Source organism: Panthera uncia, assembly GCF_023721935.1.
Source record: "Panthera uncia isolate 11264 chromosome C1 unlocalized genomic scaffold, Puncia_PCG_1.0 HiC_scaffold_3, whole genome shotgun sequence".
Lineage (NCBI taxonomy): Eukaryota > Metazoa > Chordata > Mammalia > Carnivora > Felidae > Panthera > Panthera uncia.
Genome location: NW_026057584.1, coordinates 72,784,916 through 72,800,291, shown reverse-complemented (window position 1 = coordinate 72,800,291; position 15,376 = coordinate 72,784,916). Strand labels below are relative to the sequence as shown.

At 40.3% G+C, this 15,376-nt stretch overlaps 1 protein-coding gene across 2 annotated transcripts in view; it reads right to left on the bottom strand.

The window, feature by feature from the left end:
• Positions 1–15,376, bottom strand: part of ACVR1 (activin A receptor type 1) — a 141,190-nt gene that overhangs the window by 76,551 nt on the left and 49,263 nt on the right. The window contains exon 2 of one of the 2 annotated variants that reach the window (XM_049615612.1): positions 11,155–11,464. The gene's annotated coding sequence lies outside the window, so the exon portion shown is untranslated. The remainder of the gene's footprint in view (positions 1–11,154; positions 11,465–15,376) is intronic. The other variant, XM_049615613.1, reaches the window with a different exon arrangement.

Genomic DNA, 15,376 nt, shown 5'->3' with positions numbered 1-15,376 from the left:
TTTTTTTTTTTTTTTTTTTACATTGGAGACACTAGAGCATATTTCTGTGGAGGTAAAAAAACAAAAACAAAAAAGCAACAATAAAACCTCAAATAAACCCACCCTTTATACGCCAGCCTGACCAGAACCTTCCTTCCCATCCATACTACCTACACACTCAAGCCTATTCCCACCTCAAACCTTCCCGCCCTCGCCCTTACATTATATTACCCTGCCAAATTTTCTCCTAGCACTTAGCACTGTGAAATCTGTTTTGCTGATTTATTAGTTCACATTATTATGTTCCCCCCTCTCCCATCCCTCCTTCCCCCACTTATCAAAATATAAGTAGTGGGGCACCTGGGTAGCTTAGTGGGTTGAGCGTCCGACTTCGGCTCAGGTCATAATCTCATGGCTCATGAGTTCGAGCCCCACACTGGGCTCTGTGCTGACAGCTCAGAGCCTGAAGCCTGCTTCAGATTTTGTCTCCCTCTCTCTCTACCCCTCCCCTCCCTGCTTGTGCTCTGTCTGTCAAAAATAAATAAATATTACATATATGTATATATTATATATTACATATATATATATGTATTTAACACAAGAGTAAAAAATAAACATTACATATATATATATATATATTTTTTTTTTTTTTTTTTAATATTTAACACAAGAGTAAAAATTCTACCTAACTCATGGCTACATCGCCATGCCTGGCACATACTGGGCACTCAATATCAATTAAGACACAGTAACTTTAACTTCTTAGTCTATGCTATGCTTTGGTTCAGGTGGGGAGAGGGAGGGGAGGTTTAAGGAATTGTATACAGCCTGGCAAGGAAATGACTGGGGGAGGGTAATACTCCTCATTCTCAATTTAATATAGTAGCAACCAGGTATTTGAGATAAATGAAAAGATCTCCTTTGTAACTTGGATTTCAGTTTTCCAAGGTGTCATCCAAGAGAAGCAGCCAAACAAAAAGTCGGCTGGCAGACTCCGGGTATACCAGACAACTCCCTGGTGGACAATATCCCATTTGGAAAGGACCGCATGGAGCTCTAGTTGCAGATACCAGCCGATCTGCCCAGAGCCATCCCCAGTGACCTCTGAGACAGCTTCTGTAGCTTGAAAATACATCTTCTACCAGTCAGAAATTGACATATTATCTCCTCCTCCCACCCCCAGTCTTCTAACAGTTATTGATGCTATTTGGAAAGCCATGCTTCCATGCCTATTAATAACCTCCAGAAAGAACCCCAAGGAAGTGTCAAGAGAAAAACAGATACTACTGGTGGAAGCCAAAGACTCAATCTGAGTTACAATTAGCAATTAATATATTTGAACAAAAAGAAAAGTTGTAACATCTTCGGTATCATAGGTTATCTGTCCAGGAGGCTTACAACAAAATACTCTGCCAATGAATTCATGAAATGTTCAATCAAAAATACTGGTCTTTACAGAAAGGAGCACTTTTAAAGGACCGCTTATCTGTTTAAACAGACCAGCACCAGCTACTATCTTTATCTACACAGCAATGATTCCGCGGAATTTTGCTTACAAGACTGATATCATTAAACCTTTATAGTTATTTACATCTTTGTCAAGTTTCTTCAGGTGACCCCTCAAAGAGCAACTAAATCAATCTACTCTAAAATAATGGAGTAACTAATTAACAATCTCTACAAAGACTTCTCTTAGTGGTCTTCTTCCTCTCCCCTCCCCGGACTAGAATGTGATTAATGGAATTCTCTCACAACTTAGCTTGAAATATGCTTTTGCCAGTTGAGCAGCTAAAGCAGAATCAGATAATTGTGGTATGACTCAACAAATGCACAGCTGTTCATTTAAATATATCCATCAAAAGTATAAATACGATCATGAGAAAGAAAATGGAACTGTGTACACAGGGACAGTGCATAAGTCGAACGGGTTAGCACTGAAGTAACCACAACAGACAACAAGGAGAAGGGGAGTCACGGCTGGGAGAGGTTCTGCATCCCAGGCAGAGAGAGACCAGAAAACCGAAGGAACTGAAAAACCACCCGCCCAACCCCAAACACGCCGTGACCTAAAAAAGAAATTAATGGCAAGTTAAACGTAAAAATAAATGAGTTCTACTACGTGGGGAGAAAGAAATGAAATCTAGGAAATAGCTGATGCTCCCAAGTACTGTGAGGTAGAAAGCCTACAGGGTAGAAATGAGGAATCCAATCTGTTATTCAAAACAAAACAAAGACCCGAAGCCCCCGGCCGAGGAAAACAGGAGGAACGGGATTCTCAGTCCTCTCCCCACAACCTTCTAAGACTGTGATTATGAAATCGTGAAATGTGGAAATCCCTCCAACAGTCCCAAAGCAAATAACTGAAAACTATCACCCCACACCAGGCAACACATTTTAGAGGTTCCACGCACATGACAGTGCCCACCTGAGCACGAAGGAAAGGAAACCAAGAAAAAGAAATCAGAGACTTAGAAGAGGAGCGAAGAGAGCCCTGAATGACAAAAACAAGTGCCTGGTCAGTCCTGCAGACCCCATTCCTTCCTTCTTCCTCAGGGATGGGCCCTAGGGCCTGATGGAACTTGAGAAGCAAAGGTACTGAAGACCTGGGCGCCTCTCCTCTTTTAATACGTAATTCAAAATAATAACAAATCAAAGGAACATCTATTCCATGATGATGATTTCCAAGCTTTCCCTGAACCATCAAAAATCAAGTTCTTGCCAAAAAATAATCTCTCCGGTTGAGGGGTGGCAGATGCTCATGTTGAGCCTGACCATTCGGCCATCTTGCCTGGGGAACCATTCACGTTCTCCATTTTAACAGACAAACCTCTTCTATTATTGTAAGTGACAGCTATTTGGACAACCACCTCCTACCTCAGGCCCTAGTCCTCCCACACTGACCCTCTTCATCCTTCATAGAAAACTTTCTAGCAAGAGCAATCTGCTCCTTCCATGTGCTCCCACTCCTCTATCCAATCCATCACTGAAGTGCCTCTTGTTAAGGGTCTCTTTGTAGACCTTACCTTATCCTTCATATCTGTAAGGGATCTGAGATTTGGATTCGATTGACCAGACATGAGGCCCAGGAACCCCCCAAGCCCTCAGCAATTCAGGTGGTACTGAGAATAGAGGGGGGGGGCTCACTTGCCCATTCTGCAACATGGTGTTGCTGATGACCCCCTTCTGTCCCTGGGTTCCTCCCTGGCTGGGATTCAAAGGCTCCACTCTCCCTAGATCTTTACTTTTATGGTTTGGACCTTTTCAGTTTCCTTGGATGGGGTTTTCCTCTTCTGCCACCCATCCCTGAAATCTTAGTTTCCCACAGGGCCTCACATCTCTGCTCCCTCTTCTCACTCAAGATGGTACCCAATTCCTTAGCATCAAGGCCACCAAGCTGAGACTGAACCACCAGGTAGAGAATGGGATCGCCCATTCGTTACTCGTATACTCCTATCCTTACCACCTTCTTCTCCCACCATATGTCCTTGTCTTTCCATTGTTTACAAAATTAATTTAAAAAATTGTATTAGATATTTCAAATTACATAAAAACTAAAAGGTATTTAAAAAACCCGATTTTTGACCCCCCAGGTTTAATCATAAGCACCATCCTACCATCTAGTTTCAAAAATAAGTGATCTTATTTCCTCTGTTCTGCCCATTTTCTTCCTGTGGTATTTTAATGAGCATCCCAGATGTCACATCATTTCACCCACAAATTCTCTCACAAATAAGGACTTCTTCTAAATACAACTATAAAATCAACATCTCACCTAACAAAATTAAAAGTATCCCTCTTCCAAATATCATCTAAAAGCTAATCAGTGTTTCAATTTGCCTGATTTTCAACTATAAACATCCCCTGCATTCCCCCCCACCAAAAAAAAAATTACAGGGAAAATGGGAATAGCATACCAATAAGTTGTTTTCACTGCTTTCCGTTATTATAACGAGAGGTTCAGTGTTAGGATTGTGGCAGTACTGAGAATACTCTGTGTATAATGTGGCAGAAAGCAAATGAGTTACTATGGTATATTCAAATTCTAGCATCTCCCGCTGTTTCGGAGAACCAGAAATCTGTGTGTGAAATAAAGGAAATATACATGTAATAGAGAAAAGGTTAAGTAAGAACCATATAAACTCAATTTGAATTGGAAGCATCAGTATGAACTTACGAAGTATTCTATATATAGTTATCCTTTGTCTACTAAAAGGCCTAGAAACAATGACCTAGGCAGTATGTATTCCTAGTGCCCAGACAGTGGAGTTAAAACACCACTTCTCACTAAAAGAAAAAGAACAAGTTGAATTGAACCATGGTTACCATCACCAAATCCAGCCAGTAGGAAATTAGAGATCAAATGGATGAGTTCTTCAACAGATAAACTATAAGGAAAGAAGGAAAGGAAAGGGTTGCTGGGGGAACCTGAGGTTTGAGAGACTTAAAAGACATAAAAGGATGCTCAAGACTAGAGTACAGAGGCTAGGTATGCACACATGGGTAATAAAACCATAAAGAAAGGCAACAGAGCAATTATTACAGAAGTGAAGAAAGCAGTGACTTCTGGAGGGAGAGAGGGGCTATGTCTGGCCTGGGACACACCAGGGGCTCAAGGGAAACTGCTAATACTCTCTCTCTTGATCTGTGTGGTGGTCACAAAAAATATTCCCTTTATAATAATTCCCTAAACTACGTATGCTTTATGTGGATAGCTGTGTTTGATCTTATAATAAAAAGATAAAAAGAAGACCAAAGCAGAATGTGTGCTGTTAAAAAACAAAAACAAAAACAGAAAAAAGGGCACATTCATGATAAAACACACACACAGACACACACGCATGCTCGCTCTCGCTCTCTCTCTCTCTCTCTCTCTCTCTCTCAGGAAGTAACAGCACTGTGTATCGTATATATACACAAAAATCTCCCCAGTTCTGTGACATAAATAAGGTTTTGTAAATAAACTTTTGAAATATCAACTATTTTTTATCTTCAACATGAAAACTGTTTTTGCAAGTTCCAAGTTTATTAACTGTTAATAGAGAAATAGGCATGAGTTAGCTAGTCATAATCAGAAATCAAGTATTAAATAAAATTAATACATCGTATGATAGGTTGGTCCTTCCTCTCTCCTCCTTCAATTATAGAAGTTTCATGGGCCAAGGATATAAGGAGATTGTAGAGTCCAGATCAATGTTTCCCAAGCACAGTGTAAAGCTATCATCAAGCAACAAAAATTAAAATCATAAAGATGTGAGCCCTCGTATATATACATATAACAATCCCGACAATGATATCAGCAGGTGTTCTTCTTACAGGGGAGAGAGTGGTGACTAGATATGATTATTTTAAAGTTCATGTATTTTTAATTTTTTTTTTTTTAATTTTGAGAGAGAGAAAGAGTAAGCAGAACAGGGGCAGAGAGAGAGGGAGAGAGAGAATCGCAAGCAGGCTCCACACTCAGCACGGAGCCAGATGTGGGGCTTGATCTCACAACAGTGAGATCATGACCTGAGCCACAATTAAGAGTCAGATGCTTAACCAACTGAGCCACGCAGGCACCCCAAGTGCCCATATACTTTTTAAAACCTCACACATGAAAACAGACATGAATGAATATTCTGTGAAATGGCACTTTAAAATTCCACCAAATGGAACTTAAAGAAAATATGAAAATTCTGCAAAATGGAACTGCCCCCATCACAAGGAGTAACACCCATAAGCTCTGAGAGTTAAAAAGCTGTGATCCTGGTACATGCATGGGCAGATAGATCAGTAAAACTAAATGGATACCCCAAAAATGGACCAAGATGTACAGGAGAATATAGAATACAAAAGAAATCAAAGAAGAAAAATTGGGACTTTCAGTAAAATTGGAACAAGTAGCCAGTGTGACAGAGACCACTAATTTCTCACTAAAATTCCTTCTTGGCTGCTTCTTGGGCACATGCTGACCCACAGAGACTGCATTCCCCACTCTCCCTTGCAGCTTGATGCACCCCAAGACCACGTTCTCACCAATGGAAGTATAAGTGGTGTATGTGCAACTTCTGATCACTTGCCCTGGACTTTCTCCATTGTCCTTTGCATGGAGGGAGCCCAGATACAGGAGCAACCCATCTATGACCATGCAGATAAATACTGGACAGAAGGAACATAAGTCTCAATGACCAGTGGATAGGGGCTGGTCTGCTGACCTGGTTTGTTCACACCGGTACCTTTAGGTGAGGACAAAAATCAACTTCCATGTTCCTTGAACCATAGCATATCCCCTGGTTACAGCAACTCAGCCTTATCCTAATTAATAGAGAAAAATTAAGTTGGATTCATACCTAACATTCCAGATGAATCAAAGATTTAAACCTAAAAAACACCGAGCCACATGACATACAAGGCACCATGAGATAGATTTTTAGTTTAGAAATGGAAAAGGTCTTTTTCCTGTGATACAAATTCCTGAAGTCACAGAAAGTTTGATTATCTATGTAGCGCTACAAATGTTTTTGAACATCTTTTATTGACTGTCTCTTCCACTACAATGTAAGCTCCATGTAGCAAGAATTGGGATCTGTTTTCTTCACTATTATATATACACAGCTGCCCAGAACAAGTGCCTAATACATAAGAGGCATTCGATAAGTATTTGCTGAGTGAATAAATTGGTATATTTAAATATACACGATTTTAAATAATATGCACAGCACAATAATTATTTCTGTGCAAATGACAAAACATAAATATCACTTGTCACACTTAATTTTGTTAATGCATAGGAACACCTATGAACTGATAATAAAAAAAAATCAATAACCCAATAGGAAAATAGACAAAGGACACCAACGTACAAGGAACACAATTGGAAAGTGTTTAAAATTATGAAAAGATGCTCGATGTCAACAGAAATAAAAATGCAAACTAAAGCTACATTAAACTGTCATTTCTCACCTATCTATTTGGCAAAGAAAAACACCTTTGACAATCATACTGTGATCAGCAAGGGTATGCGGAAGCAGTGTTCTCATCCACTGCTGTTGAAATCAAAAACTCCACAAGCTCAATGAGCAGAGCAACTTGGCAATAAATTTATACAAAATTTAAAACGTGTGTACCCTTTTACATAGCAGTTCTACTGCAAGAAATGGATCCTACAGATATGTTCGTGACCCTGTTTGAAATATTATATGTCCAAGGTTATTCCCTACAGCCGTGTTCACAATAAAAAACTAGAAGGGATCTAGATGGCCATCAACATAGCAGTGGTTAAATAAATTACAGCACTGGTCCACAGTGGAATACTAGGCATCCATTAAAAAAGAATGCAGTATTGGGGTACCTGGGTGGCTCAGTCAGTTGGGCGTCTGACTTCTGCTCAGGTCATGATCTCGCACTTTGTGAGTTTGAGCCCCGTGTCGGGCTCTGTGCTGTCAGTGGGGAGCCCACCTTGGATCCTCTGTCCCCCCTCTCTTCCTGCCTCTCCCCCACTCACTCATGCTCACTCTCGCTCAAAAATGAACATTTAAAAAATTAAAAAGAAAAGAATGCAGTATTAATATGGAAGATCTTCCAAGAAATTTTATCTCAGTGAAAAAAGGTACAAAATAGTATATATTGTTACCATCTGGGTTAAAAAAAACCACACACACACACACACACACACACACACACAAAAGAAATTGCAATAATCTGTAGGTTATGTGTTGTATATTATATACGCCCTGAAATCTCTGAAAGAAAACACAAAAAATTGGTAGGAATTTTTGGTAGGAATTGCCTCTAGGAAGAATAATTGGGCACTTGGGAGATGGGAAGGAGTGAGGCTTATTTTTTCTCACTTTTGTACCTTTTTAATCTTATAAACATTGATTGTATCACCTTCTGAATATAAATATTTTACCAAGTAAAAACATTACAAATATTTATCTCTAACCCCTAGAAATCTGACCACTTCTCTGGCGATTCTTACTGTCAAACACACTTGGAAAACCAGTGAGCTGAACAGTCTTAACCCTGTTTCATAATTAAGAATCACAGGGTTAGCAATTAACAAACACCATCATCTCCTACTCGTTCAAACAAATACATATGCAAAATAAAGTCAGTCTCTTAGTTCCGTCCCTGTTATTCATTACTTCCTCTTAAAACTAATTCAACCTCATGCCCACCTTAAATGGGCATGAAAATATTTCAAAATGCTCCAAGAATCGTAGCCAGAACCAACAATTCCACTAATATATTGACACAGCCTGGTGCCTAAGAAGTTCCTTGCAGTCACACAGAAGATGAAACATTGCCATAACTGTCACCTGGGCAACAATCCAAAGCTGTGCATCATCTGCCTTGGAAAATAAAAACTCACATCGTTAAGACTAAAAGTCCAATGTCAACAGCCGTGGCTTTTGTTTTCTGCCTAATGCGAAAGGTCTCCCCCCGCATCCCCCCTTTAAATTATAGGCTAACCCCTCACTTGAGGACCGGTTATTACGTTACAGCCTTCTAAGGAACACTAAGCAGTCATTATTTAGACTGACATTCTGCTTAAAAGGAAAAATTCTTCTTGAAAGGGAAAATGTCCACAACTTATCAAGTGGAAGGAAAAAGCAACTTGTAAAACAAAATGTATAGTCATGTTCATCAAGCTTTCAACATAATGAATATGCATACTGTTTGTAATACGATAAGATCTGTGTATGAGTAAGTATGTGTTTCAAATTATCAGCTATGGGCAAAAGAGCAAAGACAGAGAGGAAATTTTACCTGTACCTATGTCTGTATTTTATACTGTTTTGTAATACTTGCAATTAAATAATCAAAAATAAACTATTTATATAAAGGATAAAGTTTTTAAAAATAGTAAATTAGGCTTTCCTTTAAAAACAAAACAAAACAAAACAAAACAAAACAAAACAAAACAAAACAAAACAAAACGTCGGACAGGTACTGGAGACTTTCCAAAAGTGTTGAACCAAGGAGGCTGCATAGACTGACCCCTACAAGCCTGAATCCTGAGTTACGTGTTTCTGTGTCTATATGCAAGTTTCCAACCATATCTGAGCAACCTGAACATTCAGCTCAAGAGACACACCCACCAATATTTAGCACTTCAGGCCTCCCCTCACAGAAACATCTTATAGACTCTATTCTAAAGTAGGTATTTGTGGGGTGCACAGCTGGCTTTGTCAGTAGAGCATGCAACTCTTTTTTTTTTTAACATTTATTCATTTTTGAGGGACAGAGAAAGACAGAGTATGAGCGGGGAGGGGCAGAGAGAGAGGGAGACCCAGAATCTGAAGCAGGGTCCAGGCTCTGAGCTGTCAGCACAGAGCCTGACGTGGGGCTCGAACTCAAGAACTGCGAGATCATGACCTGAGCTGAAGTTGGACGCTCAACCGACTGAGCCACCCAGGTACCCAGGCACCCCTCTTTCTCTTTTTTTTTAATGTTTATTTATTTTGAGAGAGAGAGAGAGAGAGAGAGAGAGAATGAGCAGGGGAGGGGCAGAGAGAGAGGAAGAGAGAGAATCCCAAGCAGGGCGTAACCTCACAAACTGCAACATCACGAACTAAACTGAAATCAAGAATCGGGTGCTTAACAAACTGAGCCACTGAGGCACCCCAAGCATGCGACTCTGGATCACAGGGTTGCGAGTTCAAGTTCCACACTGGATGTAGAGGTTACTCAAAATAAAATCTTTAAAATAAAATAAAATAAAAATATTTGTATTACCCCTATAGCTTAACACAATGATAGCAAGACTGCTTTATATAGATTTCAAAATACTCCATAGGAAGCATATTATGAAAATGTAGTTCTGGAAAAGGTAAAAGTATGGAGACAATAAAAAGATCAGTAGTTTCCAGAGGGTGACTGGGGGAGAGACTAATTATTTTTTTTTTAATTTTTTTTTTTTAACGTTTATTTATTTTTGAGACAGAGAGAGGCAAAGCATGAATGGGGGAGGGTCAGAGAGAGGGAGACACAGAATCTGAAACAGGCTCCAGGCTCTGAGCTGTCAGCACAGAGCCCGACGTGGGGCTCGACCTCACAGACCGCGAGATCATGACCTGGGCCGAAGTCGGCCGCTTAACCAACTGAGCCACCCAGGCGGCCCGAGAAGAATTATTAATAGATGGAGCACAGAGGATTTTCAGGGCAGTGAAATTTTTCTGTTTGATACTGGAAATGGTGGATAGGGTCATTATACATTTGTCCCCAACCTATAGAACAAACAACACCAAGAGTGAACCCTAATGTAAAACCATGGGCATTGGGTGATAATGATGTGTCAACACAGGCTCAACAACTGTAATTAATGTACCACTACACTGATACAGTAGTCCCTCCTTATCCATGAGGGATACGTTCCAAGACCTCCAATGGATGCCTGAAACCATGGATAGTACCAAAACCTATATATGCCATGTTTTTTTCTTACACATACATATCTAAGATAACATTTAATGTGTAAGTTAGGCACAGGAGATCAACAACAACTAAGAGTGAAATAAAACAATGACAACATACAGGACTATAATAAAAGTTATGTAAACGTTTTCTCTCTCTCTCTCTCTCTCTCTCTCTCTCTCAAAATATTTTCTATGCACAATACCTCACCCTTCGTGTGGTGATGTGACATAAAATGCCTACATGATAGGATGAAGTGAGGCGAATGACGTAGGCATTGTGACCTAGCATTAGACTACTATTGACCTGCTGACCATGTATCAGAAGGAGGATCATCTGCTTCATCTGCTGACCACGGCTGACTGTGGGCAACAAACCATGGAAAGCAAAGGGGCGAAAAAAGGGGGTCCTGCTGCAGTGGGAGAGGTTGTGTATGGGGCCAGGGGGAACAGGAGAATTTCTGTACTTTCTGCTCAATCTTGCTGTCATTCTAAAACTGCCATGAAACATAGTCCGTCTGAAAGAGAAAAAAAAGAAAAGTGGCCCCGTAAGGGGGAAAGAACGGGAGAAGTATTTCGTATGTAGGGAAATATTGATAATATTGGAATAAACTGGCCAAAGTTAAAGAATAACCGAGCAGCTCCGCCACAGAGACAGAGAGAGAGAAGCCCACCTTCAAGGCAACGCAAGAATTAAGCACTATGAGGCTAGAGTCCTAACCTTTTTATACTGGATTCATATAAACCAACGAAATAATCACTGTGGCTAAGAATTTACCGTGTAGATTTGATCTCTGCCAAAGAGCATTAAACGAGGTGATCTGTTGAAATGGCTCTAGAGCTGGCTCTCTCTGGCAACGCTGCTCCGGAGAGCTCCTGGGTAAGCTGACTCAGCTACCTTAGGGCTGGTGCCCCGTCATGTCGCGCCACGGTCCCTCGGGCAGGGCACTCTGGTTCAGAGCTCCACTCTCTCGTCCCCCATTCACCGGAGACCAGCGGAGTGGGAGAGGTGCTCCTGGAGTCTCCTGGAGGAAAAAGCTTCTCAGTAGTTCTGCTCCGGCAATGTGACACTCACAAGTGGCTCCGGGCTGCAGTTGGGGAAAAAGAAAGAACACCAGCTAAGAGAAGAAAATTCTGCAGTTGTGAGTGTGCTGGCTCAAAGTGCACACCTGACAAGCCTTTCAGTTGGGACCCCAAAACTAAGGCCAATTTACAACTGAGGCAAATATGGAAGGAGCTGAAAAACAATGACACGCAGGATGTTGGTAAATTTCAAAATCAAGTTCTTTCAAAGCCCATATACCATGGACTCCAGCCCATTACAAAAACAGCAAAAAAAAAAAAAAAAAAGGCTTTGTACATATTAATTATTATATGTACTTGGTTAAAAACAAAACCACTCAAACGGTACACAGGTATAGAATGAAAGTCTCTCTTCAGACCCCCAGCTGCTCCTAGATAGCCCATTGCGCCAGAGTAACCAGTTTCTTGTGTATCCCACCCAGAAGCAATCTGGTTTAGGTCCACTTCCAACCCATTCTCAGTCATAGACAGAACTAGTTCAAAGGCTCATAAAACAATAGTGGGGAAAGAACAACAAGCGGAAGGGAAGGGGTCTAGATAACTAACAAAAAAACACAAAGCCACCCAAGTTCCCCTTTCCTTTGGGAAGACTTTAAAAACATCAACATTTGCCAAAGGAAGAGGAAATTTTTATTAGAACCAAATTTTTCCATCCAAATAAGTCACACAAAACACTGAAGAACTTACTCCTTTCAAAAAAACAGCACCTTTTTTTTGTTTTTAACCTCAGGGAACATTTTGCCAAGAAAACGTTCATGTAAATAAATCTAAGCAGAAAACAAACCCAAAATACAGCATTCCTAAATAATTATTGGGAAGGAAAACCACATGAACCTTGAAATTCAAGGGGAATGCTTTACAACTAATACCAACTCTTTCCTTGCTTCAGTTTAAATGAAGGCTCACAACCAATTTGAAAAGACAGCCTAGCTATGTAAAAGGCACACAAAAAATAAGACAACAATATCTCCCCCATAGGAAAGTCAACCAGAAATTTTGCATTTTCAGCAATCATTTAGTGAAGTCAGAGGGTAAAAACCCATTTCTAGAGTGGACATCTGTTAAAACAGACTCATTCGTGAAGCAGCATCCACAACCTTCGGTTTCAGAACCAATTGCTAAAATCCCGGTGTTTTCCAAGCCGCTGGAGCCAGGGAAATTTGGTGGTCAGGGTCTCACATTGACGTTGCCTTCCCCTTGGGCAAAAAACTGTGTTTTAGAAGGGGGCCGCTGTTAAGCTACCCCGCCTGGCACTAACCATGTCTTTAAGTCATAGGTACTGTTTGGGAAGGGGCTTTAGACAATAGGAAAATAAGGAAACACGGGTGCATATTTTCCTGATTCTTTCAAAACAAGAATCATCCGAAGAACGGTCAGAGATCAACTGTTTAATTACAAAGGTGCTTCTATTTCCCTTCCAACTCCCCAGTCTTACCTATTACCTTCACCGTAAGGAATTCCTTCAAGAGCAGGCTCAGCTTCTCCTGTCTCTGTTCAGCCTTCTCTAAGGATTCTTCTTTTGTCCAGATCTTTCCATTCCGATTCCTCCAGTATTTTTACTCTATATGACTCAACCTGGCACTTGATCCCCTGCCTTGAACAAGGTTTGTCTCACAGCCAATTTAAAACTAGAAGAGATTCACATATTATCCTTCTGCTATATCATTCCTTCCCAATACCTAACACATAGTTGGTGCTCAGGAGTTATCAGATAAAACTCTTCAAATTAAACGTAATTGAAGATTTGCTTTAGAATTCATCAGGCTCTCAACCATGGATTGAAGTCAAAACGGTGGTGTACCACAAGGAAGAACAGGTTGGTGAAAAGGGAGCTAAGTGGAGAGCAAATGCCAGAAACTTAGGTCTTCAAACGTTCTACTCAGGACCCATCTCCCCACAAATATACTTCATGCCAATAAGCAAGCTTGGCAGAGCCTGAAAGGTAGTGGAAAGCAGTTATGCACAAAACCCCAACAGTGATTAAAAAAATAAAAACAAACCAAAAGAAAGAGAGAGAAGAGAGGGGGAGAGGGGGAAGTGCTATAAAAATATCTATGTAGCAAACTTCAGCATCTTGTCCCGAAACTTCCATTGAGCTGAGTTTTTTCCTAAAATCTTAGCCAACTCATTTGTTTGGCTATTGAGGTTTAATTATTGGTGGCTAATCGTGCCATATGAAAATCTGACCCTTTATAGAAGCTAGAGGCACATTCCTGTGAAGTGGTGAAGGGTGAGAGTGAGGAAAGGGGAGAAAGAGAAATAAAAAAAAAAGTTCTTACTCCAAATGCGGGTTTAACATAGCAGTATATTTTTTCTTTAATCCAATTTAAGAGAGCATGCATAGTTTCTTAAAAGTTATTGTAATATGATGGGACCCGAGTAACAGGCAAGCATAAAAGATACTTAAAATCAAACAAGTTCTTGGCAGTCAACATAGCAGCTAAGCAACAGGAAGAAAAAAAAATTCAGGACAAGTTTCCTCAACTATTTAATTATAACTGTATCCTTGGCCTTCAGAAATTGCAGCTTCCAAATACCGAAAAGTCTTGCCCTTTCAAGACATCATCCCTAGTATGGTGATGGATGTTAAGGAAACTCATTGTAGTGATCACTTTGCAATATACATAAATTTCGAATCATTGTGTTATCTACCTGAAACTAAGATACTGTTTTATGCCAATTATACTTCAATTAAAAAAGGTGCGCCTGGGTGGCTCAGGCGGTTAAGCGTCCGACTTCGGCTCAGGTCATGATCTCGCGGTCCGTGAGTTTGAGCCCCGCATCGGGCTCTGGGCTGACAGCTCAGAGCCTGGAGCCTGTTTCAGATTCTGTGTCTCCCTCTCTCTCTGCCCCTCCCCCGTTCATGCTCTGTCTCTCCCTGTCTCAAAAATAAATAAAAATTTAAAAAAATTAAAAAAAAAAAAGAAGACATCAACCCATACCTTCCCTGTTTATCTACCCAGCCCCATAACCCAAATAAACCATGGTGGATCTTGCTGTAAAACTACCGTTAACTGAAATTACTTTAAGAAGCACCATATGGTTGTAAGAACATGGACTTAGGGAAGAGCCAAACCCAGTTTTCCAACCTACTTAATGTGATCTTCCCCAAATCATTTAACTTCTATGGGTTTCAGGTTCCTTTCCCATGACACAGGGTAAATACCTTCCACCTTTGAAAGTTTAGTGAGCCCTTAGTTCTAGAACCATGCTAACTGCACACTTGCATTATCTGATTTAACCCTAACAGCACAAAAACTGAGGAAGGTGTTATTATTCCCCCTTGAAAGATAAGAAAACAATGTTAGAGAGGTTAAGTAAAACTGCCCAAGATCATAATTTTTAATAAGTGGCAAAACCAAGAATCAAGTTTTTCAGACTCCAAAATCTATGTTAATTGCCAAAGTAAAATTGCATCGTGACTGTTTATAAGAACGGAGCTGAATGCTCATAGTAAATATTCTCAGTTCCCTTTCCTGTTTTCTACTCCTTAGAATAATAGAAAGTGCTAAAGCATTGTGGTAGGAACAGCAGAAAGCACACCAATCCCAAACAATAACACAAGTCATCTACAAAATCACACTACAAATGTCCTCTTGTCTCACTACAACCAATGTCGAGTATCCTTGAAGAATAATCTATTCCAGACACTTCAATACATGAGAAAGACAGGTATGATTGCTTAGTAATGCTGGAGAAAGGCAATGGAAATATCAGCCAGTTCCCAAGATTACCACTTTCCCAGTGGAACAAATCTAGGTCACATGCCCTAGACAACTGATAAACTCAGGGGACACCATGGAGCAGGGGGAAAAAAAAAAAAAAAAAAAAAAAAAAAAAAAAGCAAAAAAAGCCAAAAAAAGAAAAAAACAAACGGAACCAGGAACAGAGAGGGGGCATGGGGATATAGCAGATCC